Genomic DNA, 25,098 nt, shown 5'->3' with positions numbered 1-25,098 from the left:
ATTGTGATGCACACTGAGGTCAAGATCAGAGAGAGGTAAGATGAGAAAGATGGAGAAGTTGGAAGGCTTTAATCTTACAGTATGTGGTCATACCTTGAATTCATCCTTTAGTAGTGTTAATTTTATTGAGCTGAGGGAAAAATGCATTTCCTTTTGTAAGGAAATATATTCAAGAATGTATATTTATATGCAGAAATGTCTTTTTTTTTAAAAAAAATCCAGATTAATGAACAAATTTGATGGGAGAAATACTGAGTCTCAATGAATATTAATGCAAGTGATGTGGAAAAAAATACTTTCTTACTTAAAACATAGAAGGCATAGACAAATGTTGACAGAATTCAATATACAGATTTAAAGAGCAACACACACACACACACACACACACACACACACACACACACAGACACACACACACACTGCTGGGTTATGGTTTCCTATTTGCCAGACAGTGGAAAAACATAGGGAAAAAATAGATTGCATTGAGTAAAATGAATTTCTCTATTGTGCTAAATATCTAAGCTTTTGAGTGCAATTCAAATAATTCACACATTGTTTTAGGTATAGTTTAAGTAAGTTAAATATAAATCTTTGAAATATCTTTTTTGGAAGTATGTACTGATCCAGAAACAGGATTGGCTTTGGATAAAATTAGAGGATCAGCTGTTATAGGCAGAAGTGAAATGGAAATAAAAATGAAAGAATAGAGTGGGATGGAGAACAATTTAAAGGGATAAATCTGAGGGTGGAGCATTCTGTAAAGATAGCCAGGTAGCTAAGGTAATTTGCCTCTAATGACTTAATGTCTTTCAAGATGACGAGGATAATGATGATGTTATCCGTTCAGTCGAATCTTGATGATTCTATGGACCAAGTTTCTCCACATCTGCCAATCTTGCACTGTCTAGTTTATCTATGCTCTGGTTTGTGTCAGCTTTGATGACGTCCAGCTACCCTGTTCTCTGATGGCCTATTTCCTTTTACCCCTAACACTTCCAAACATAATTGCTTCCTCCAACGAATTCCCCCACAAGACAGGGCTATAAGATGCATTTTCATGATTTTCCATCAAGATAATAGTCTTCATTTAACATGGTTATCCAACGGCTCTTAGTTCAATTCTAAGAAAGCTAAATTCATTAGGAAGTAGGCGTACAACTCACCAATGTTGGCATGTCTCCACCTATCCATCCATCCTACAAAAATGCCCCGTGCTGTGCTTTCTTTTACCTTCCTACTAGTGGGTTTGAACCAGTAATGATATCCTCTTTTCTTCACTACCAGTTCGGTAGCAGGAGCGCACGTCTGGTCATGTGCAGAACCTTCTGTGCATGTGGAGAAGATCCGTGATGACGTCTGGGTGGGTGGGCGGAGCCTCGCACTACCGCCACTACCGGTTTGTGCGAACCGACAGAATACCACCTCACATTTGAACCCTGTCTACAAATGAGAATGTTAATAATACAGAGTTCCAAGCTATGTGGCAATATCTCACATTTCTGGGAATGCAAGTTAGAGCCCAATGCCCTTATGCTGTGCCCGTGACACAATGACACAATGACTTCCTGCAGCAGCCCAGGATATTTGCTTTTTAAGGAAGGGGAGAGCGATGTCCTGTACCGGTAAACAAGTTCACTGTCATTACCGAACAAATCAATATCCTGACCTTCAAGGTATGTGCACTTGTTTGGCTTCCTCCTTTCGGTTAATAAAGGAAGCTTTATTTTACACCTTCTGTTGTGTTTCGCTGGGTTTTATGACTTTGAGATTATAGAGTTGTTATAATGGCACCAAACCTGCTAATCCTCAATGGGATGATTCAAAGTATGTTACTGGTTCCAGCTGTTCAGATGGAAACAATCTGAATTTATAGTTCTCCTGCTGACAATTGGCATGAAATGATTTACACTGTTCAGCATGGAGTCAAATTTCCATCGTTTAGGTGTTCTACTTCCTTATGTATTATAGTTTAGCATAATGATGTGATTATCTGTCAAATGTACAAGGGGGTGTACTTTGCCGAGGATGTCAAACACCTATTTTCAGTGTTTTCGGAGCAAGCCTTTGAGTTTATTTCCCTCAATTCTAGCATGTTGGTTCCAGTTCTCGTAACTAATCTTATTTTGCTCTGAGTCTTCATCCCAGACTGGTTCCTAATCATATTAGCCTTTAACCCCATTGGTATTACACAAGTTCTAAAAAGGAATTTTGTAAGAAATGTAAAACTGCTGCATTATCACATATTTGTATATTCTTTTAGGCGTGGGTTCAGCTTTCTACTTGGAGTATGCTGGGAGAATGCTATTTTCTAAGTAAGTTTTATACATTTGCATAGAAAATAGTGTCAAAAATAAAGTATCATATGGAGCATATCATAAGAAACACGGGTTTCGATTAGCAGTAATCGCGCCTAGTAATGGTATTCTATTTTCTTCACTACCGGTTCGGTAGCGGGAGTGCACGCTTTGATAACTTCTTCATATTTTCCAGTTAAAGCAGAGGAAGACTTTACTTGAAGAGCAGAAATATGTCCCTGAGTCACAGCTTGACAAAAAGCTCGAACAGACAAGCTAGAATGGAAGAACATACAAGCTGATAATTACACAAATGTTTAGAAGTATGCAAATAATTATGCAAAATGTTCACAAAGTAGTGTGGATAAACATCCTGGCATTGATAAGTTAATTAACAACTGTAATGTGATAAAAAGAAATCTGTATTCTTATGGTTTAATCCTGTGTGATCTATAAAAAAAAAAAAGCCCCATGTGTGAAGAAGACCTTAGCAGCATCTGGTGTGTTTCTGCAGGTTTTATCATCTCTCTAGCTCTACTTGCCCGAGTCTTTTCTCACTTGTCAGGACTGAACTGCTGTTGTCGAAAAGGAGATGTGTTAAATAGAGAAAGGCTTTCCTTCCGGGATGGAAGAATATATCAATGGAGCTTTTGAACCACTCGGTATTCTGAGTGGATTTGAGTAGCTTAGTAATTAGTAAAAATTGAAATGGGCTGAATGGAGTTACAGCTATAGATCAGCCTGCAGTTGTTTTACAACCTTGAACTGACCCCCCCTCTCAATAGAAAGGCCTAGAATATCAGCAATGTACAGACAAAAATGTTTAGGAGCAAATGATAAGCAGTCATTTAATATGCATCCATGTATAATCCAGATATAATCATTTTCTACCGCATGTATTTATTATTGCACTTTTATTATTTATATAAACAACTCAAGGCCACAAACATTTCTCCTTCCTCCTATTTTCCCCACAACAACAGCCTTGTGAGGTGAGTTGGCTTGAGAGAGGATGGCTGATTCAATGTCGCCCAGCTGGCTTTCGTGCCTAAGGTACGACTAGAACTCACAGTCTCCCAGGTTTTAGCCTGGTGCCTTAAACACTAGACCAAACTGGTTCTCTTTTTTCTCACCTATCATTTATCTGTCTGTCTGGGTGTCTGTCCATCCATCCATCCATCCATCCATCCATCCATCCATCCATCTATCTCCATGCATCCATCTGTATATCTTATCTCTCTTTCTCTCTCTCCATCCATGCATCCATATATTTTCTTTCTTCTTTCTTTCTTTCTTTCTTTCTTTCTTTCTTTCTTTCTTTCTTTCTTTCTTTCTTTCTTTCTATATCCATCCATCCATCCATCCATCCATCTCCATGCATCCATCTGTATATTTTATCTCTCTCTCTCTTTCTCTCCCTCTATTTCTCTCTCTCTCTCTCCATCCATGCACCCATATATTATCTATCTATCTATCTATCTATCTATCTATCTATCTATCTATCTATCTATCTATCTCCATCCATCCATCCATCCATCCATCCATATATCTTCTCTCTTTCTCTCTCTCTCCATCCATGCATCCATATATTATCTATCTATCTATCTATCTATCTATCTATCTATCTATCTATCTATCTATCTATCTATCTATCTATCTATCATCTATCTATCTCCATCCATGCATCCATATATATTCTCTCTTTCTCTCCCTCCCTCCCCCCTCTCTCTCCTTCTCCCTCTCTCTCCATGCATCCATATATCTTCTTTCTATCTATCTATCTATCTATCTATCTATCTATCTATCTATCTATCTATCTATCTATCTATCATCTATCTATCTCCATCCATGCATCCATATATATTCTCTCTTTCTCTCCCTCCCTCCCCCCTCTCTCTCCTTCTCCCTCTCTCTCCATGCATCCATATATCTTCTTTCTATCTATCTATCTATCTATCTATCTATCTATCTATCTATCTATCTATCTATCTATCTATCTATCTCCATCTATGCATCTATCCATATATCTTCTCTCTCTCTCCCTCTTCCTCTGCTTTGCAGTACTAGCGCTGTATAGTTGCATAAACAATGTTCTCCGTTTCTGTTTCTTCTGTATATAATTTGCAAGGCAAGTTAAACTTTGGGCTCGGTTTAATGGACCTAATAGCAGAGTTTCAAAGCCAACAACTAAATCACCTACTGAGCTATACATTTCTAGCCAAGCCTGATGATTTACAAAATTTAATAAGCTCTTTTCCTTATGGCTTTTCCCCCAGAGATGGCTGTGTCTATACGAGCTGCTGAGAAGGTTGTCAGAGGTGTGCATGCTATTTGTATAATGAAAATTTAGCATTTTTGTAGGAAATAGCATACATAGACTCTGGCATTTGCTAATTCATTAGCAGTAATGACATTTGCTGGCAGGATAGTAATCCTTGTTCATTTTATTGCTTCTATATTTTGTATAATTTGAGACAACTCTATAGGCACTTGAGAGAAGGGGGGGTGTATCTAAAGTTTGCTGCACCACTAAACTGAATTCACAACCTGGCTTAATAGTCTTGCTGTACAATTTTGCAGTTAGAGTTTTATGCACTCATAAATACATAAAGTGTATGAAAGAGGTGAAAGAGAGAGGGGGGGAGGAAAGGAGGGAGAGAAAGAGAGAGAGAGAGAGAGCTGATCAGAAATATAGAAGTTGCAATTCATTAGCAGTATTTGTTCATTTCCCACCTTTATTATTTTTATAAATAACTCAAGATGGGGAACGTATCCAATACTCCTTCCTCCTCCTATTTCCCCTACAACAACAGCTCTGTGATGTGGGCTGGGCTGAGACACAGTGGCCCAAAGACTTTCACGTCTAAGGCAGGACTAGAACTGACAGTGACCTGGTGATGGGCCCAATGTTGCTCAGCTGGCTTTCATGCCTAATGTGGGAATTGAATTGACAGTCTCCTGACTTGTAGCCTGATGCCTTAACCATTAGATGGAATGGGCTCCATCTTGAGAAGAAAATAAAACGAGGAAGAAATCTCCTGCCAATTAAAATATATATTAAGAGTGATCAATGGCACCGCATATTGACAGTAGTGTTTATGTCCTGTTGCCCTGAATTACATTGCTGGTCTCTCTTGCATCTCCATGCATCAGAGGTGGTATTCTGTTGGTTCGCACCGGTTTGGATGAACTGGTAGTAGCAGTGGCGTGAGGCTCCACCCACCTGGACGTCATCACAGACCTTCTGCGCATGCCCAGAGTTGCTGCGCGCAAGTGATGGGAGTGTGCAGGTGCGGTGCTCCTACCACCGAACTGGTAGTAAAGATAATAGGATACCATTACTGCCATGGCCATGCATATGTCCAGTGGAGGCTTGTAGCAATACTTAAGTTAATATCTTAATGAAGAAATTCATACTGATTGGGGCATGATTCAATCTACCAGAATAGACAATTCTGATCATATTACCTTCATATATATATATATATATATATATATATATATATATATATATATATATATATATATATATATATATATATATATATATATATATATATATATATATATATATATATATATATATATATATATATATATATATATATATATATATATATATGAAGCTCAGACAACATTTTTTAAAGAGCACAATTGGTCACGGCATTACTAAGAGATATTTTAAAGCTTAATGAACCATTTATGATATAGGCCGCTCAGAATGCCAAAAAAGATTTATTTGTGTGTTTCACGTATCTTTCCTTTTGAAAATATTTATTTTAAAACCCCTCAATTATGGAGGAGGAATTCATTATTTCTACATATATTTTCCGCTCTCTGATAACAATATTTTGTGTGATGCAAAATGTTCTTACCTTTCAGAAAATGAAATTGTCTGTGCAAATCTAGGCACTTTCCGGCGGGGGGAACAATAATAACCTTTATTCTAAATCTCCTCTCGCAAGTGTTTTAATGTATACACAATTATTTCCTTGGATCTCATCTGTACTTAGTTACGAGTTATTGAGATTGTTTTACAATACATGTTGCTTTATCTCAATTTAATTTGACAATTTGCAAGACAATTTGTGTGTGAGAGAGAATTCTGCTATGAATCATTTAACAAATTCTCTTTCCCCTTTTCCTTGCCTTCCGAAGATCTGAAATCCATTTGATGTGGAAAGCTAAAAAACGTTTTTAAAAGAAAAAGTGGAAACATATTTGAGTTAATTTTAACTCTTGGTGACTCCAGGAACAAAACCATGCAGTTGCTGTTATCTTCATCTGGGATATCCTTAACACTTTCCAGATAGAGATCCCTAACTCAATCATACTTTATTTGACAAGCCATCATTTTGATAAACTCTGAACAGACAGTGCAGGTTTTTAGATTCTTTTTGAAAGCTGCTTTTTATCTGTCGGAGAAGATTGGGACAAAAGAAATGTATGACCTTCAAGAGAATCTGAGAGTATTTCTTGTTAGTCTTGTTTAAGAAGCCTCAAAGTCCTGATTTATAATAGTACACACAGTAATCCTGTATTCTTTCTCCATAATTTATTCTTGAAACTTTAATCCTGCCATTTGCGTTCACCTGAAGGTCCATCTAGGAAGCACTGTGCCATTGGGACTTACTGATCATTTGTGGTGTATAAAAACCTAACTCGTTCTTGCTTGAGGATTCTCTCTCTCTTGTCCTGATTATTGTCAGTACTATTACAGTTTCACGTTTATGTCCAAAACACCATCCGATATGAAGGAATCACTAGCCAGTTGGCCACTTTTGCTTCTGTTTTTTGGATATTTAGCTAGTTGGGTAGATGTTCTGATGAACAATTTCATTTCCATTGACTCTGCTTGGCCCATAAGTTTTGGAGATTTCTGCTGGAAGGAATACATCCAGAATAGGTAGTCCTTTTTCTATGTTTTTGAAGAGATAACTTGCTTCTCCCCTTCTCTTTCTTCCTTAGCTTGCTGTGGTGACATTTCATAATTTGGTCTCTTTTGTTCTTTCTCATTAAGATGCAACTTTGCCAACCGAGCAGAAGGAAATGACGGCTGGTGCTGGGGAATATTTTTGCCAACCTGGCCCTACAAACTAATTTCTTTTGCATGCCCAGCTGCTCTTTGGAAATGGCTTTTTGAGGAACAATGTTGGGCCAATGGGCAACAGAGTCTTCTAGCACCTTCAAAGAATGTTGACTTCATAGTTAAATGGAAGAACTATTCAGTACTTCCCTAGATATGATTCTTCTCCCATGCTTTTTGTATATTACATCCATAATATACAAAGACACCCAGATACAATTCTTGAGGGTGAGGAAGTATAAAATAAATGCCCTTTGATATTTTAAATATATAGTTGTTGTGACCCCCCAGTGGCCAGCAGAGCTGGCAGCAGATTTGGAGGTTGGGGAAGAACATGGGCCAGTCCTGGAGTCTGGGGAAGGCTCTGATGAGGGCTCTGTGTCGGAGGCAGAGAGGGGGCCAGAGCTGTATGCCTGTTATCAGCTGCCTTCGGAGTCAGACATCAGTGAGGTAGACAAACAGCTGGAGCCTGTTCCCAGTGTGTGCATGCGTAGAGTTGCCAGACAAAGGGAACAGCTAAAGAATGGGTCGATTTGGGAATAAGGCCACAGGTGGATGATGAATGGCCCCTCCCAGAGGAAATAAAAGAGGAGTGAAAAGGGAGTGGAGTTTGCAGGAGACAGTTATGCCGTGTGCTCTACGTGGAAGCCCTGAAAATTTCAAATGTCAGTAAGGAACGCGGGCATGGTTGTGGGCCCTCCAGTGCACCGTATCAGAACAGTACTTGGTGCTCCCGGCAGGCACCGGTATGCCCGTACCGGAGCGTACCGGTTGTAACCCACCACTGTTGTATAAAAACCACTGTTAATTATCTTATGGCTCTGTGTGAGGTGTTATTGCTCCTGGATTTATCACATAGTACTAGTTATGCTGCCAAAACTCTGACAAATTCGTCTCTGCACCCTGTATCAACTGTTAGGCAATGAAATCTGTCTTTGGAGCTGTTGTGGTTTAACGCTAACCATCTTGAGGTCAGTCATGGAAGTCCCTAGAAAGTGAAAGCGTTATTTTCCAAGATGGCCTTTGGCATATAAATTTGTATCCCTTTATTGCTTTTCACCCAGATGTTGTTTTGATTTGGGAAGGAAAAGCAGCTTGGAAGGCAAATGACCAATTCCACCCTCTCTGCGTGGTGGATCTGCACAGATTAAGATTTCTGTCATTGATGATATTGATTTAGAGTTTCAGGTGACTGATGGGATTAATTTAGAGTATATTGCTCAACTATACCACATTAAGGCTGGGAATTTACGATCATTTACCTAGCATAAAGCTCCATTGACCTCGGTGAGATTTATATCCAAATAAAGATGCATATGATTCTCCTTTGGACTGATTTTAAAAATTAATTTCTTTGAGCAGAGGGGAAAGAGTTGCATTTTTTGTGAGGTTGAAACTGAAATCTTTTGCCTTAGTTATCTATTAAATGATCTTTTCAAAAAATCAGGAGGGTCTGGTTTTTGTTTTGTTTAAACTACATTATTCAGGATGGGCCAGTGGTTGAAATGAAAGGGAAGAGATCAGAGATGGGTTGTTGTTGGTTCAGCCTGGATTGAGTGAACTGGTAGTAGCAGCAGTGGGAGGCCCCGCCCAACCACCCGAACGCTTCTGCACATGTGTAGAAGCTTCACATGTGCACACAAGTACGTGCATATCCATGAGCGAGCTGGTAGTAAAGATAATAGAAACCCACACCTGGAAGAGATATGTTCAAATTCATCTCAACTTTAGAAGCTCATGGGTTCACTCAATTTTTTTACTACTGGGTCTGTGGGTGTGGCTTGGTGGACGTGGCAGGGGAAGGATAGTGTGAAATCTCCATTCCCTCCCCACTCCATGGGAAGGAAAGTGTAAAATCCCCATTTCCTCCCAATCAGCTGGGACTCAGGAAGCAGAGAAGAGAAGGGGGCGGGGCCAGTCAGAGGTGGTATTTGCCGGTTCTCCAAACTACTCAAAATTTCCGCTACCGGTTCTCCAGAACTGGTCAGAACCTGCTGAATACCACCTTTGGGTTGACTGTAGATGATTCTTTCTTAGCTTAACCCATCTCATGTGGTTTGTGAGGGGAAAAAAATTGGGAAAAAGAAGGATGGGGCTGTCTGTTCGGTGTAGCGGATCAGATGCTGAGCTGGAAATCAGGAGATCTTGTGTTCTAGTTCGGCCTTAGGCATCAAAGCTGGCTGGGGGACTTTGGTATTGTCGGTATTTCAGCCCAACCCATCTCATAGAGGGGTGATTGTGGGAATAATAGAAAGCCAGAGCATCAGCTATTACACTAGCCCAAGCTGACCAAAAATAAAGTCAATATTGCCCATACTGTATATAAATGCAACAAAAGGCAGTATCCATGCTTTAAAATAATAAATTCCAAGAGATTGATAATAATAATAGTCCAATAATCAAGAGATTAGAATTCTCATTAGTTTATTGAAATGCTCTTAAGACCTGAATGTTAACTGACAAGATACTCTACTTTATTATTGATTGGGCTTGTCCCAGGCTGCCATTATATCTTTTAAGAATGCTTCTCAGTGACAGAAGCATCTTCCTTGAGATTCTGTTAGCTATATATAACTAATCTATCTAATCTCCCCTTCTCCCTCCCCTAGTCTCCTGTATCTATCATTATCTATCTATCCAGGGATGGGCTGCTGGAGGTTCGCAGGGGTTCGGGAGAACTTCTAGCTAAGATTCTGTGCAGTTTGGAGAACCCCTAAATCCTACTCCTGACTGGCCCCGCCCACCCCACCCCTCCCAGGAGTTTGCGGAGGCTCAAAGAGGTGGGGGGGGGGAAACAGGCCTACAGTAAGTTCAAGAAGGCTGAAAACTGGCCAGTTTCCAGCCTTCATAGGGCCTCCGGAGCCTGGGGATCCCGTTTTCACCCTCCCGAAGGCTCGAGAAAAGCCTCCGGATTCCAGGGAGGGCAAAAACGCCCCCTCTGTGTGGTGTAGGAGGCCGGCTAGGCCACACACCATGGCCATTCCCACCCAGCAGCTGGGCAGAGAACCCCTTGCTAAAATTTTTGAAGTCCATCCCTGTATCTATCATCATCTACGTATCTATATATCTCTAAAGTTATTGTTTATCCTTGGGTGCTGGGGTTATATGTATGTAGTAGGCTTTCTGCTTTTTAATCTTGTAAGTAACCCAGAATCCCTTATGTGTGATGGACAACTATAAATAAGTAACAATAAATGATATAATTGGATGTCTTATGTTTGTATTTTGTTTCTTTCAGTTCGATGTTAATCCACAGTTGTTTCAGCCATAGAAGTGGAATTAATAAATGAATCAGTAAATGTACTCTACCTTGAGTTCCTGAAGAAAAGGTAAGATACAAAGCCAGTAAATAAATAAATCCTCATTATCTTTTTTAATTTACTTACTACATTTGTTTGCCACCCACCTCATTGCAAGGCAACTCTTTTTATGGGCTTGTAAAGTCTGCTGTTGGGATTCCAAAGGATGCCCTAATTAGTTCATGAGCCTCGAGCCAAGTTTCAAAAGAAATCCAGTGATTTATTAGGAGAAACATGTCAGCACGTTCCTCAGTGGAGTTAGCTCTGCCCAACGTCATGGGTGAAATTCATCAGGTTCTGACAGGTGCTGGAGAACTGGTAGCGGAAATTTTGAGTAGTTCGGAGAACCGGCAAATACCACCTCTGGCTGGGGTGGCAATGGAGATTTGCAATATCCTTCCCCCAGGAGTGGGGAGGAAAGGGGGATTTTGCAGTATCCTTCCTCTGCCATGCCCACCAAGCCACGCCCACAGAACTGCCCCATGTGATTTATAGCCCAACCATGACCCTGTTTTCCCCCTCCTGCCAGGCTGTGTCACATTCTTCAACAGAGCATCTGAAGAAAGGTATGCGTGGAATGTGCTGCTGGTGATGGCAGCTCCCCCCTCCTGCCTATGGCAACTCGAGAGCAGGCCAGGAATGCTGTCGAGTTGATATCCTAACTGACCAAGGCAAACTTGTACATCATGATTTCCTTTCACAATTCTGTTTCAAATCTGTGCGTGGCAGATGCAGTGTAGCGATCAATCCGATCAGAGGAGATATTGTGCATTCCTGTGCTATTCATAACGATCTTTGAATTCTGGAGGGCCCCATTGATGAACTATTGGTGTAAGAATTCTGCCAGGCATCCTAGCGAAATGAAAGATTTCTACTTATAACTTTGCCATAAACTTTTATTATTTCTCTCGTCTAAACTTTTACCTGCAGTTGACAAGGCAAAAAAGAAGAGCCTCGCATTTGTGTAGATCTATTATATTCTGGTACCGGTCCATGAATATTAAAGAGGCACATGTGGAAATCACAAGGCACTTAAAATGTCTTCCCAACCCTCAAGGATGTGTCTGAATTTCCTGACAATCAGGGTATGACATCAAGCGATAGGTGCTGTTATTGATGCACAAAAAGACAGAAAGTTCACAGCGCTCGAGTAGATCCTTTATCTCCTTATCAGTTGGGAGAAAGAAGGAAGGAAAAAGTTATACTTGATTTACCTGTATCCCTTTTTAAACAAGGTAACCTCTTTCTTTCTTTCTTTCTTTCTTTCTTTCTTTCTTTCTTTCTTTCTTTCTTTCTTTCTTTCTTTCTTTTTAAATAGTATTTATTGATAAGTTAGTAACCTGGTTGTTAAGTGAAGCGGGCTTCCCCATTGACTTTGCTTGTCGGAAGATCTCTAAAACGGAGGGAGGATCATATGCTGCAACAGTCATAACTGTGAGTCGGTTGCCAAGCATCTGAATTTCGATCACATGGCCAGCGGGGATGCTGCAGATGCTGCTGCAAACTGTGTCAAACAGTCATAAGTCACTTTTTTCGGCGGCATTGTAACTTTGAACCGTCACTAAACGAACTGTTGTAAGTTGAGGACTACCAGGATATGCGTTTAAGTGCTATTCCTATTGCTATGAACGTATTTGATACTCCTTCCTCTTCTTATTGCCTTCAGAAGTGGGTGCTTCATCACTGGAGGTTTTAAGAAAAAGACTGGAGAGCCACTTGTTTGAAATGGTATAGGATCTCCTGCTTGATCAGGGGGGTTAGATTAGAAGGCCTCTAAGGTCCCTTCTAATGAGGGATAAATGGTTAAGATGCTGAGCTTGTCGATCAGAAAAGTCGGCAGTTTGCCGGTTCAAATCCATCACATAACGGAGTGAGCTCCCGTGAATTGTCCCAGCTTCTGCCAATCTAGCAGTTCGAAAGCATGTAAAAATGCAAGTAGAAAAACAGGGACCATTTTTGGGGGGAAGATAATAGCATTCCATGTGCCTTCAACCTTTAGTCATGTCAGCCACATGACCACGGAGACGTCTTTGGACAGCGCTGGCTCTTCGGCATTGAAACGGAGATGACCACCGCCCCCTAGAGTTGGGAATGACTAGCACATATGTGTGAGGGGAACCTGTACCTTTACCTCTAAGGTCCCTTCTAGCTCTATTCTGACACACAATGAATAGGAGGCATTTTCAGTTCAAAAGTGGCTTGTTCTTTAGGCTTTTTGTGGAAGAATAAATAAAGCTTAATTGTTGAAAGAGATTGATACACCAATCATACTGAGTCAGAAAGCCTCAACAATCGCCCTGTGAGGTGAACTGGGCTGAGTGACAGTGACTGGCCCAAGATTACCCAACTGGTTTTCATGGCTAAGGCCGGCCTAGAACTCACAGCCTCCTGGTTCCTAGCCTGGTGCCTTAACTAGACCAAACTGGCTCAATATTGAGTAGCTTTTGACTCATTCCAACTTTTGAAGTTGTATATTGTATATTGATAAGTATACATAATTGAAATTCAAGGGTGAAAAAAGTAAGGTTCTACATTTAGGCAAGAAAAACAAAACGCACAGGTACAGTATAGGTGGTACCTTTGCTCAACAGTAGTAACTGTGAAAGGGATCTTGGAATCCTAGTGGACAACCATTTAAATAGGAGCCAGCAGTGTGCAACAGCTGCCAAAAAAGCCAACACAGTTCTGGGCTGCATAAACAGAGGGATTAAATCAAGATCACATGAAATGTAAATATTTATGATGCCTTGGTAAGGCCACACTTGGAATACTGCATTCAGTTTTGGTTGCCAGGATGTAAAACAGATGTGCAGACTCTAGAGAGAGTACAGAGAAGAGCAACAAAGAGGATAAGGGGGCTGGAGGCTAAAACATATGAAGAATGGTGGCAGGAACTGGGTATGTCTACTCTGATGAAAAGAAGGACTAGAGGAGTCATGCTAGCAGTGTTCCAATACCTCAGGGGCTTCCACAAAGAAGAGGGAGTCAAACTATTCTCCAAAGCACCTGAGGGTAGAACAAGAAGCAATGGTGGAAACTAATCAAGGAGAGAAGCAACTTAGAACTAAGGAGAAATTTATTGACAGAACAATTAATCAGTGGAACAACTTGCCTCCAGAAGTTGTGAATGCTCCAACTCTGGAAGTTTTTAAGAAGATGTTGGATAGCCATTTGTCTGAAGTGGTGTAGGGTTTCCTGCCTAGGCAGGGGGTTGGACTAGAAGACTTCCAATTGTCCCTTCCAACTCTGTTATTCTATTCTATTCTAAACATATATACTGTATTTATACTTACATAGCAATAAGAATGGACAACAATTTGGTAGGTTCTTCCTGGTACACTTATTAGCCAGCGGCTATTAAAATAACAACCTCAGTTACTGTGCATGAGACAATTAGGTCTCCATGCTTGAGATCACATTCTGCCCTCAGCAGAGAAGACTTGCTGGTCTGTTGTATCAACCTCATTCCCAGGTCCCAAAGCCATCAAGCCAATCTGAAGACAGATTGACAAGTCACCTCTGCTTTCATTCTCTCGGGCAATTTGCATCTGAGCTCGTGTGTGTATTTTAGGAAGCTTTCAGCACCAAGGCAGTCTTGGTTGGCTGTTTATATCCATCTCTCACCTGTGATAATTTTAATAAGACATGATGGGAAGCAGCAGCTGGAGACCGTTGAAGGTCACAGATTGCTTGTGAAGGAAGCCTGATCTAGTTTTTTTGTCCGATGCTAGTGCCCGCTGTTTCAGATAGCTGGAGAATAGCAGGCTGACCCACTTCAAATCAATAATGCCCCAATTGCTGAGGGCATGGTACCTACATTAGCTTTTCAGTGCAGGAGTAGAAGCACATGGAGTAATTGGGATACCTCATTCACACCCTGAAGAATATTGTTAGAGTAGTTCCATACACAGTTGAACAAAAGAAAACATTAGTTTTATACCAGACCCCATTTACTTAAGTGTGCGACAATCCCCACACTTGGCTCATTCAGGTCAAGGTAGATTCACGGCAAGGTTCTTTTTTTATTTTGCCGTGTTAAAAATCTGCACACCACATGTAGTCCATTAAAGCAGTTAACTTATATTTTCCACCACAAACAGCTTCGCCAGTACACATAGGACACAATAAAATAATGCATACCTTTGCAGCATTCATAATGATAATAATTACTGGAATTATTTTTTTTCCAGAGCCCTTGAGTGGCTAAAAGATGGAGAATTAATGTTCTCGTTTTGAACTCTTGGGGCTGAAAGTGAAAAGGCTTTCTTTGACAAATTTCCAGTGAAAGGGAAATGAGAAGAGCCATGCTTCACTGTGGTACACCTGGAAAACTAATCCTAGAATGGATTTACTGTGGGATTACTCTTGGGCCTGGATTGTGTCTCTGTGTGTAAATGTTGGACTTTTCCTTCTCAGATTTCCAAGTTCATGGCTATTAAGCAGTGTGGGATTCCAAATCTTTTCCTACTGGTTCTATGAGAGAGCGCTTTGCCTGGACGCCTGTGCTTTGCGTGCATGTGCAACACTCGAAGACCGCCCTCGGTATCAGCGCTGGTGAGGGGAGTTGCTTTTTAGCTCAGCTGAGATGCGGCAATCCACTCTGCCACGCAAATCAGCTGAGTAAAAAACAAGGGAATATAGGACAGGAAACGACGGGGGCAGGAGGGCACGGCCAACCAGAGATGGTATTTGTGGGTTCCCCAAACTACTCAAAATTTCCGCTACTGGTTCGCCCGAACCATTCCAAACCGGCTGAATACCACCTCTGCTATGAGACCATTATCTTCAAGATCATAGGAAGTAACTAACTGCGAGATAAATGTTCAAATATACTTATAAAATTGCCTTCTTTTTACTAAACATTTCCAAGCCACACAAAGAGGCTAGGAGGTATCATGGTCAGTTGCATGTTCTCCCAAGGGACAGTGACTTTGTGTAAAAAAGAAACTAATTTAAAATAGTTTATTTTTTTTCTGATCTTATTTTAGAGGAGTCACTGCTCCGGAAAATTTTGATGCCTTCTCCCACCTTCTGAGAAGCTCCATTTAAGTCCACAGGGGACACCTACTTTTTCTAAAAAACTGGTTTTTGAGATTATAAAAAGCTCACCAGATTAAGAGATAATATTTCAGAATATGACATCTATTGAAGAGCAAGAAGAAAAACAGGCTGGAAATGAAGAACTGGAAGATCTAAATGAGAAGAGGATGCTATATTATAAGGATCACTTGAATGCAGTTAGGAATTGTACTTTTGGGTCAAATCAGTTACTGATTTATAAATTTGGTGGCTCTATTGCATCCACATGTCTTGAAAAGACATTTTGGAAACAACATTAAAATTTGGGAGGAAAGGAACTCATGACCATTTGGGTAAACTTCTGATATCTGGTGGATACAAATATATGAATATACTCCAGATTGGTATTGTATATTACAGGTATGAGTGAAAGACTTCAAAAGTTTAACTTACTTTATGGGCCTAGTGTTTCTGCTTACAGCTCCAATTAAGCTAGCATAATAATTTATAAGTTCCTACATTATGGCTATGGCTTTCCCCTTTTATTTCTTTTTTGCATTTAACCAGATTTATATGACCGCCCATTTCACCTAAGTTACTGTGGGTGGCTAACACAATAAAAGCATCGGTACAGTGACAGGATGTGATGAATAATGCACACAAAAGGCAAGAACAATGAAGGATACACTAATCAACCACCATAAATTCAACTCGGGGACAAATCCTCTCTCAGCCCCAAAACCTGAGAAAAACATGGGGTCTTAAGGGCTTTATGAAGGCCATCAGAATGCAGGATCATCTAATCTCAGGAGACATGTTGTTCCAGAAATGGGATGCTGCTAGAGAAAAGGCTCACCTTATGGGTCCCATCAAATGACACACACACCCTTCAATCAATGAGACTTGGAGCATGTCCCTTCTGCCAAATCTGATAAAATGGATAGAGACAACTAAGGAGAGATGGTCTCTTGTGGAACACAGAACATAGAATCAGAGGGCTGGAAGGGATGTTGAAGGTTTTCTAGTTCAACCCTTTGCTCAAGGCAGGAGATCTTAGACTATCTTGGTCAAGTGTTTGTCCAGTCTATTTTTGAAAACCTCCAGTGATGGAGCACCCATAACTCCAGGAGGAAAACTGTTCCATTGATTAATTGTTCTCCATTGCCAGAGAATTTCTCCTTATTTCCAGGTTGGATATCTCTTTAACAAACTTCCACCCGTTCTTGTCCTGTCCTCAAGACCTAAAAATAAGCCAATCCCCTCTTTTTTCTCAAAGTATATGTTTTAGTTGTGCGGAAAGTCATTTCATCATAATCCTGCCTGAAGATTTTCCAAGGGACTTTCCTTTCTGCCTTTCTAGCATTGGGAATTCACTTTAACTTGTGAATTTAATTTCTCTCTAAGAGTGAAATCAGCAATGGCATTGGCTTTATTTGAATACCAAGTTAAGACCTGATGGTTTTCACAAAATGATGGCTCTTAATGGCACATTTCAGACTGAATCCATGTTCTGATTGTGGAAGTGACTGTGTTGATTATGTTGGCTGTTTGGTTTTTATTTGTCATATTACCACCTCTCATTTCCTGGGAGGTTTTAGTTATGAACATGTAAATAAATGAATTGGAGACTTTGGTATGAACTTACCTTTCTGTAAATAGTTTGACCTTCCTTGTTGACTATCTCTCTTTTGAGAAGCTAATCTTGCGTAGCTTCTTCTCTGGTAACATTGCTCTACTAACCAGACCATACAAAACCTTTGCTAGACCAGTTCTCGAATACAGCTCATTTATCTGGAACCTACACTGTTTATTGGACATTAATACAATTGAGCGAGTCCAGAGATATTTTACGAGAAGAGTCCTCCACTCCTCTGCTCGCAACAGAATCCCTTATGCCACCAGGCTTGAAATTTTGGGCTTAGACAACTTAGAACTTCACCGTCTTCGGTCTGACCTAAGCGTAGTACATAAAATTATCTGCTATAATGCCCTACCTGTCAATGAGTACTCTAGCTTCAACCACAACAATACATGAGCACACAATGGATACAAACTCAAGATAAACTGCCCAAACTTGATTGCAGAAAATGCAACTTCAGCAACAGAGTGGCCAATGCCTGGAATGCTCTACCTGACTCTGTGGTTTCTTCTCCAAACCCCCTAAACTTTAACCTTAGACTGTCTACTGTTGACTTCACTCCACTCCTAGAGGTCTCTAAGGGGGCGTGCATAAGCGCACTGATGTGCCTACCATCCCTGACCTAATGTTTCTTTTTATTCATATCCATTTCATGTATACAAAATCATGTTTATACTTATATATGTTGCCTAATACATGCTTGATGAAATAAATAAAATAAATAAACATGAACCATCTCCTCACAAGTGGATAAAAGTATTTTTGTAGCTTCACCAGCCATTCCTCAAGGAGTAGAAAGCCTGCACTAATAGTTGAAGTTTCTAAAAGTTGCTATAATTTGTTAGTGTGGGAATAATTGTTGTGTAGAGCTTCATTAAACTCTTAACCTATGTGTCCATAATGTTTTTCTTTCTTTTATGCTTGCATGACCCTATAAATGCAAAATACCGAATAATTCTCCTCAGGGGTGAAATTGAGCAGTTTCTGACATGTTCTGGAGACCTGGTAGCGGAAATTTTGAGTAGTTCAGAGAACCGGCAAATGCCACCTCTGGCTGGCCCCAAAGTGGGGTGGGAATAGAGATTTTGCAGTATCCTTACCCTTCCACACCCACCACACCACGCCCACCAAGCCACACCCACAGAACCGGTAGTAAAAATATTGAATTTCACCACTGATTCTTCTGCTCCGAGGTTGATGTCTTTTCCTTTATAATAGACATCTTCAAAACCATCATCTTTAAAGTCATCTTCCCACACAAGGTACAATATATTCTACATACAACAATGGCCCATCCGCTCAAAAGGAAGAACGGTATGGTGGTTTTTGGCGGAACAGGAAGGAATTGCTTGCATTCATTCTTCCCCAAACAAAAAAAGCACAGTAGGAAAAAATATACATTACATGCTTTTGCATTAGATGAGCCCATAGGCTGCCGCATCTCCTGAATTATTTCTCTGATCTGTGGAGGGAAAACAGCAGCTTGCAAATTAAAGTCCTGGAAAAGAGCCATGGAAACTAAATGGCTGAGGCAGAATAAAAATATCAAAACGATGTGAAGCCTGTCTTATAAAACACAATTTCTCAGCATCTCCTTTTCTATTTTCGATAGTGAAGCGCTGTTTCCATGGCTATGCATTCTCTCAGAATATTCTTATTCAATTCTGATAGCTCAGTTCAGCCTAGTTACTGGGCTGTGAAAGGTAATCAGTTGGGTGTAGGATTATTTATGTATTTATTTAGGCTAAAACAGAGGAGGTCTTACACCAAAGATAACTTTTAATAGTCCTTTGTTGTTCTTGGTTTGTTGTTTTATAATGGTTTTCGACATTGTCAAAATAGCTCGCTAATGTCCCAGATAGAAGCATCTCGTGCTCCTCAGTGGGTTTTATCACCCTTCCAATTGTCCATCTGGATTAGTTTTTTTCCCCTTTCCAAACTGGTGGCATTCTGCTGACTTCACATCTTGACATCCCAAATCCACTCTCTTTAAGAATGGGAGGCACGGCTATCCAAGAAGGAAATAAAGTAGAAGCGTTTCACAGTTTCCACTACATTGAATTCTTGATGCGCTAAGAGACGGGCAAAGGACGCCCTTCCTGTTGTCTTATTTTTTTTTATTATTTTTTTATTGGCTGGATAAGTTGCATCGTTCTAATAACGCTCGTGCGGATGTTTGAGTCGTGGCAAATCCGTTGGCTCCCAGTTAAGGCTGATCCTTGATTTTATGTGGGCAATTAGTGGCTTGTTGCTATGGTAACCACACCTCACGTGGTCTTTGAAATTAAGTGGCTGAACGTGATCAGCCCTTTCTCTCTCTCTCTCCAGCCTCTGCAGTTAAAGGCGCTTGCTGTGTGTGAGAGATTTTGATTACAGATTCCCATAAAATATCTATAAACACGCACAATAGCAGAAGAGCAGTATCAATTAAAACTTAGTATTCAATAATTCATCCTTTAATTAAAGCGCCTTCCTTTTTCTGCGCTCCAACCTTTTGAGTATTAAAAGAGACACCCGAGCTAATCATTTTTGCAAGCAGTACTTTTTAAAAATTAATAAATTAAGAGGCGAGAATAAGGAGAGGAGGAGGAATCCAGAATGTATTAATTATCCACATATAATGAACCGAACGTTTTTCTCCCCAATGTTAAATATCTATAGTTTAGTAACTTTTCTTTGACAAAGATGATGGGACATGTCACTCATCTCTGCTGGTGAATAGTGAAAGCAGAACATTCTCTCCTGTGGAGAGAGAAACCCAGTGGTGGGTTTCAAAAATTTTTCGAAACTACTCTGTGGGTGTGGCCTCCTTTGTGGGAGTGGCTTGCCGCCCATGTGACCGGATATGAAGATGCTGACGACACTTGTCAGAACCACCTTAAATGACCTCACACACAGCACTGGCATGCATAAGAATATGATGTAAACTTGCTTTTTAAAAGGCATCTTTGGTTTGCGTTAAAACAACTTCAACACACGCAATGTTCTGATTACACCACAAACGCAGTAGTCATCCTTACCTTTCACAGAGGCACTGAGTTTTATAAATAGGAGCATGATAGTGTAGAATAATCATATCCAAGGACCAGTGGTGGGTTTCAAAAATTTTTGGAACCTCTTCTGTAGGTGTGGCCTGCTTTCCGGGTCCACTGGTGGAACCTCTTCTAACCGGTTCAGTAGATTTGAGGAACCAGTTCTACCAAATAGGTGCGTACTGGTAGGAACCCACCTCTGGAGAAGCCATATGGGAATTTTGAGCAAACCCACCCCATCTTAAAATCTTAAATAGGATTGTTCCAAAGGTGCTTTTTTTCAACAGACAACTGGATTTTCTGGTTTTCTCTGAAGACATTTTGCTTCTCATCCAAGAAGCTTCTCCAGCTCTGACTGGATGGTGAGGAATGGAAGAGTGGGGACCATCCAATCCGAGCTGAAGAAGCTTCATGGATGAGATTTACGATGTAAAAAAGATGGTAAGACTCTAGAAAGAGTGCAGAGTAGAGCAACAAAGACGATTAGGGGACTGGAGGCTAAAACATATGAGAAACGGTTGCAAGAACTGGGTGTGTTTACTTTAATGAAAAGAAGGACTAGGGGAGACATGATAGCACTGTTCCGATATCTCAGAGGTTTCCACAAAGAAGAGGGAGTCAAGCTATTCTCCAAAGCACCTGAGGGTAGAACAAGAAGCAATGGATGGAAACTAATCAGGGAGAGAAGGAACCTAGAACTAAGGAGAAATTTCTTGACAGTACAATTAATCAGTGGAACAACTTGTCTCCAGAAGTTTTGAATGCTCTAACACTGGAAGTTTTTAAGAAGATGTCGGATAACCATTTGTCTAGGCTGGTGTACGGTTTCCTGTCTAGACAGGGGGTTAGACTAAAAGACCCCCAAGGTCCCTTCCAACTCTGTTATCCTATTCTATTCTACTGAGATGGGACACATCTTCAGAGGAAAATCAGAAAGTCCAGTTGCCTCTTGAAAAAAGCACCTTGGGGGGGCAACCATGATGTGCATAACTGAGAGTCTCCATTAGACCCTCTCAAATAGGATTGTGAATGACAATGATTCATTACAATAGAAAAAAATATTTTGTTTTTCTTTCATTTCAGAACTTAACTGCATGGATAACAAATTCTGGTTCTAGTAGGCGATAAAACCCGTCAACGGCTGCTTCTAATGCCGTTGTGTGAATTGTCTTTCTTTAAACTGGACTTGTCTAATTTCATCTGTGCTTCAGGGAATCCACCAAGGGCAAAAGTAGCAAAACTGCACTGGAATATGATCTGAGTAAAGAATAAAGGGTCTTCCTGGGATGAACCGTCCATATGGTTATATTAAAAAAAGGAGTCCACATGGGTCAGTGGCAGGGTAAATTCTCTCCTACTCATATTAGGCAGAGGAATCCTTCTGCGAGATTCAGTAATTGCAGGTTAATTTCACAGTGTCACTTAACATGTGTTGGGAAATAAAGAATTTGCCCTGATCACCGAAGCTGTGTAACTACTGGAAAGAGAAACGTGGGCAGAAAATCCTTATTGTTTAATTTATCTTGTAATGAACTTTCAACGGGGGCTATTCAGATGCAAATTATATTAGCGTGTTGAAATATCATTGTAATTATTTGTTTACTTTCCAGAACATCTCCCTTGATCAAAGGTCAACTCAAGAAACTCTTACTGGAGACTTCAAATGTGGTTGTCTTTGTATCCCCCAGAGATTCTCCCTCTTGAGTCTAATGGAATTGTTTGAATAATCTGGTTTTTTTTTTCCTTTCGTCCTAGAATATAAAGCTAATGATCTTGTCAGTGACTTTGATGACCTATGAAATGGGGAGCGAGGGGGGAAGGCCTCTTCCTCTGTTGTAGAAAAGACGGGACACGCAAGCCAGCTCTTCAGAGAAGGAAATGTTTATTGCGCAGGTTCAGAATGAATGGCCTGAACAATGAGTGAAAGTCAGGAAATTCCTTATATAGTTTATCACTTTCAGCTAAAGCCATCTGTTAGTTTAGGAAACACCCCTCAAGATTTGCCCTTGAGTTACAGAAAGTATGTCTACAGGATGTCATAATACATAGATCAGCCAACGGACAGACATAGCTTGTACTTTGAGGAACTAACAATATGTGTCTACCAAACAGCCAAGCCAGCAAATAGGTTAAAATAGATGCTTCGCTTCAGCATATTTCATGTGCAGACTTCCTTCTAACCCGTGTCTAACTGCACCATGTCCTAAAAGCAAACCTTGCAATTTTTATATGAACAGTTAAAGCTTAATTTCATGAAACCCTAGTTTGGTTCAGGCTTGAGGCCTACTTTGATTCAGCCTGCCACCTTATCTCTTCTTTTTAATTTTAAATGTAATGATTTTTTTTAAAAAAAATCATTTTTTAAATGTAATGTATTTTTTTTTATTTCAAAACAATATATATTCGATTCCCAGCAAGGGTATGGCTAGCTGATGAGAGCTAAATAGCTTGAAATAGATCTATACTAGTCTCCCTTTATTTATTTATCAGCACAAATATAACAAATGTAACAAAAAGGCAACAGTAAAAAATATTGGGTTTCTGTCTGGATGGTCTCTTGTGACGAGCCGAAGGACAGAGAATGGAAGTGTGACCTTCCTCCCATATTTGGGCATACCAGGGGTTGTGACTTTATATATATATAAAAAAGGCAAGTAACACTCACCCATCACAAAATCTCCAGAACCATAAAGCCTACAAACTTGAAATTTGGCACAGGGTCATCTTCCACAGGAATTATTTGCTTGGGACAGTAGCAGCAACTACTGCTACCACCTTAGTACTGATTTCCTCCAACTGTGATATTAAATTTGGTTGAAACAGCCACTGAATATCAGCCCTGTAATTTATTTTTCCCCCCTTTTCAATGTTTCATTTTTAAGAGAAACTTCTTGATTCTTTTACAGGGCAAAAGTATTTGACCTCAATCATTCTCTGGAGGACCTTATCATTAGGTAGAATGTACTAGCCACGATGCTGGGTGACCAGAAAAAAATATTGGTTGTTTAATTTCTCTTATTATTAGTGTTGAGGTTTTTCTGACTCAGTATGATCGGTATGTCAATCTCTTTCAACAATTGAGCTTTTTTCTTTTCCCCTCAAGAAGCTTAAAGAACTTAAACCACCTTTGAACCGAAAAGGCCTCCTATTCATTGTGTGTCAGAATAAAGCTAGAGGGTGCCTTAGAGGTCTTCTAATCTGCCCCCCTGCTCAAGCAGGAGATCCTATACCATTTCAGACATTTGGCTGTCCAGTCTCTTCTTTAAACCTCCAGTGATGAAGCACCCACTTCTGAAGGAAAGCTGTTCCACTGGTTAATTTAGGAAGTTTCTCCTTAATTCTAGGTTGCTTCTCTCCTTGATTAGTTTCCACCCATTGCTTCTTGTCCTGCCTTCAGGTGCTTTGTAAAATAAGTTGACCCCCCCCCCCTTCTTTGTATCAGCAACCCTTCAAATAACAGAATATTGGTATCATGTCACCCCCTTAGTCCATACTAGACTCTTACAAAACTTGGTTCCATGAAAAATTCCTACTCATTATGGTAAGACAATGTTTAGCTGGTTCAGTTTGCTTATGTAAGATCTGGAATTAAAAGCCCATTTTTTTGTGATATTCCCAGTCAAGCCTTTGTTAGTCTAACTTTTACCTCAGGAGTGATAGTCTCCAAACTCCAACATTTAATGCTGTACTGAGTTCCTGGGAAACGGACCTTAAACTGGAATAAATAACAGAATAACAGAGTTGGAAGGGGCCTTGGAGGTCTTCTAGTCCAACCCCCTGCTTAGGCAGGAAACCTTACACCACTTCAGACAAATGGTCATCCAACATCTTCTTATAACTTCCAGAGTTGGAGCATTCACAACTTCTGGAGTCAAGTTGTTCCACTGACTAATTGTTCTCACTGTCAGGAAATTTCTCCTTAGTTCTAAGTTGCTTCTCTCTTTGATTAGTTTCCACCCATTGCTTCTTGTCCTACCCTCAGGTGCTTTGGAGAATAGTTTGACTCCCTCTTCTTTGTGGCAACCCCTGAGATATTGGAAGACTGCTATCATGACACCCCTGGTCCTTCTTTTCATGAAACTAGACATGCCCAGTTCCTGCAACCCTTCATATGTTTTAACCTCCAGTCGCCTAATCATAAATAAATGTATCACAATCAGCTTTTCCCAGCTGGAGTGAACGTATAGCTTAGATCTTCAAATCTAAGCAAGGTGAAACATGGTTAGTTCCTGAAGGGACCCTATCAAAAAACCCAGAGCAGTGGGCAATTGCAAATCACTATTGATATTTATGGAGATTCTCGTTCATCCAGGTCATGGTTGTCCCAAAGGCGCTTTTTTTTCAAGACTTTCTTGTTTTTTCCTTGAAGATGTTTTGCTTCTCATCCAAGAAGCTTCTTCCGCTCTGAGTGGATGGTAGGAAATGGAGGTCAGAGTGGAAGAAGCTTCTTGGATGAGAAGCAAAACATCTTCAAAGAAAAAACAAGAAAGTCCAGTTGCCCCTTGAAAAAGCACCTTTGGGACACAATTAATATTGTTGCCAGGGACCTACGAAAAGGGCTCTGAGAAGCAAACTGGACCAAGGAAGATTTAATTTTCATTTCTAACATAAACGACTTGTCTAATTTCAGCTGTTAAGCATGGGGTTACACACAGAGGTGGTGTTGCTACCGGTTCGGCCAAACCGGTAGTGGAATTCAGGCCTGGATCGCAGAACCGGCAGCAACCGC

At 40.3% G+C, this 25,098-nt stretch overlaps 1 long non-coding RNA gene across 2 annotated transcripts in view; it reads left to right on the top strand.

Moving 5' to 3' along the window:
* The window catches only part of LOC148043244 (uncharacterized), a 191,643-nt gene that overhangs the window by 14,677 nt on the left and 151,868 nt on the right, over nucleotides 1-25,098 (top strand). For both annotated transcript variants that reach the window (XR_015698218.1, XR_015698217.1), the window contains exon 2: nucleotides 10,619-10,709. This is a non-coding gene — a long non-coding RNA (uncharacterized LOC148043244). The remainder of the gene's footprint in view (nucleotides 1-10,618; nucleotides 10,710-25,098) is intronic.

Source organism: Thamnophis sirtalis, unplaced genomic scaffold (assembly GCF_051295495.1).
Source record: "Thamnophis sirtalis isolate CommonGarterSnake01/CBP01778 unplaced genomic scaffold, rThaSir2_p1.2 scaffold_12, whole genome shotgun sequence".
Lineage (NCBI taxonomy): Eukaryota > Metazoa > Chordata > Lepidosauria > Squamata > Natricidae > Thamnophis > Thamnophis sirtalis.
This window is presented reverse-complemented; position numbering and strand designations above follow the sequence as displayed.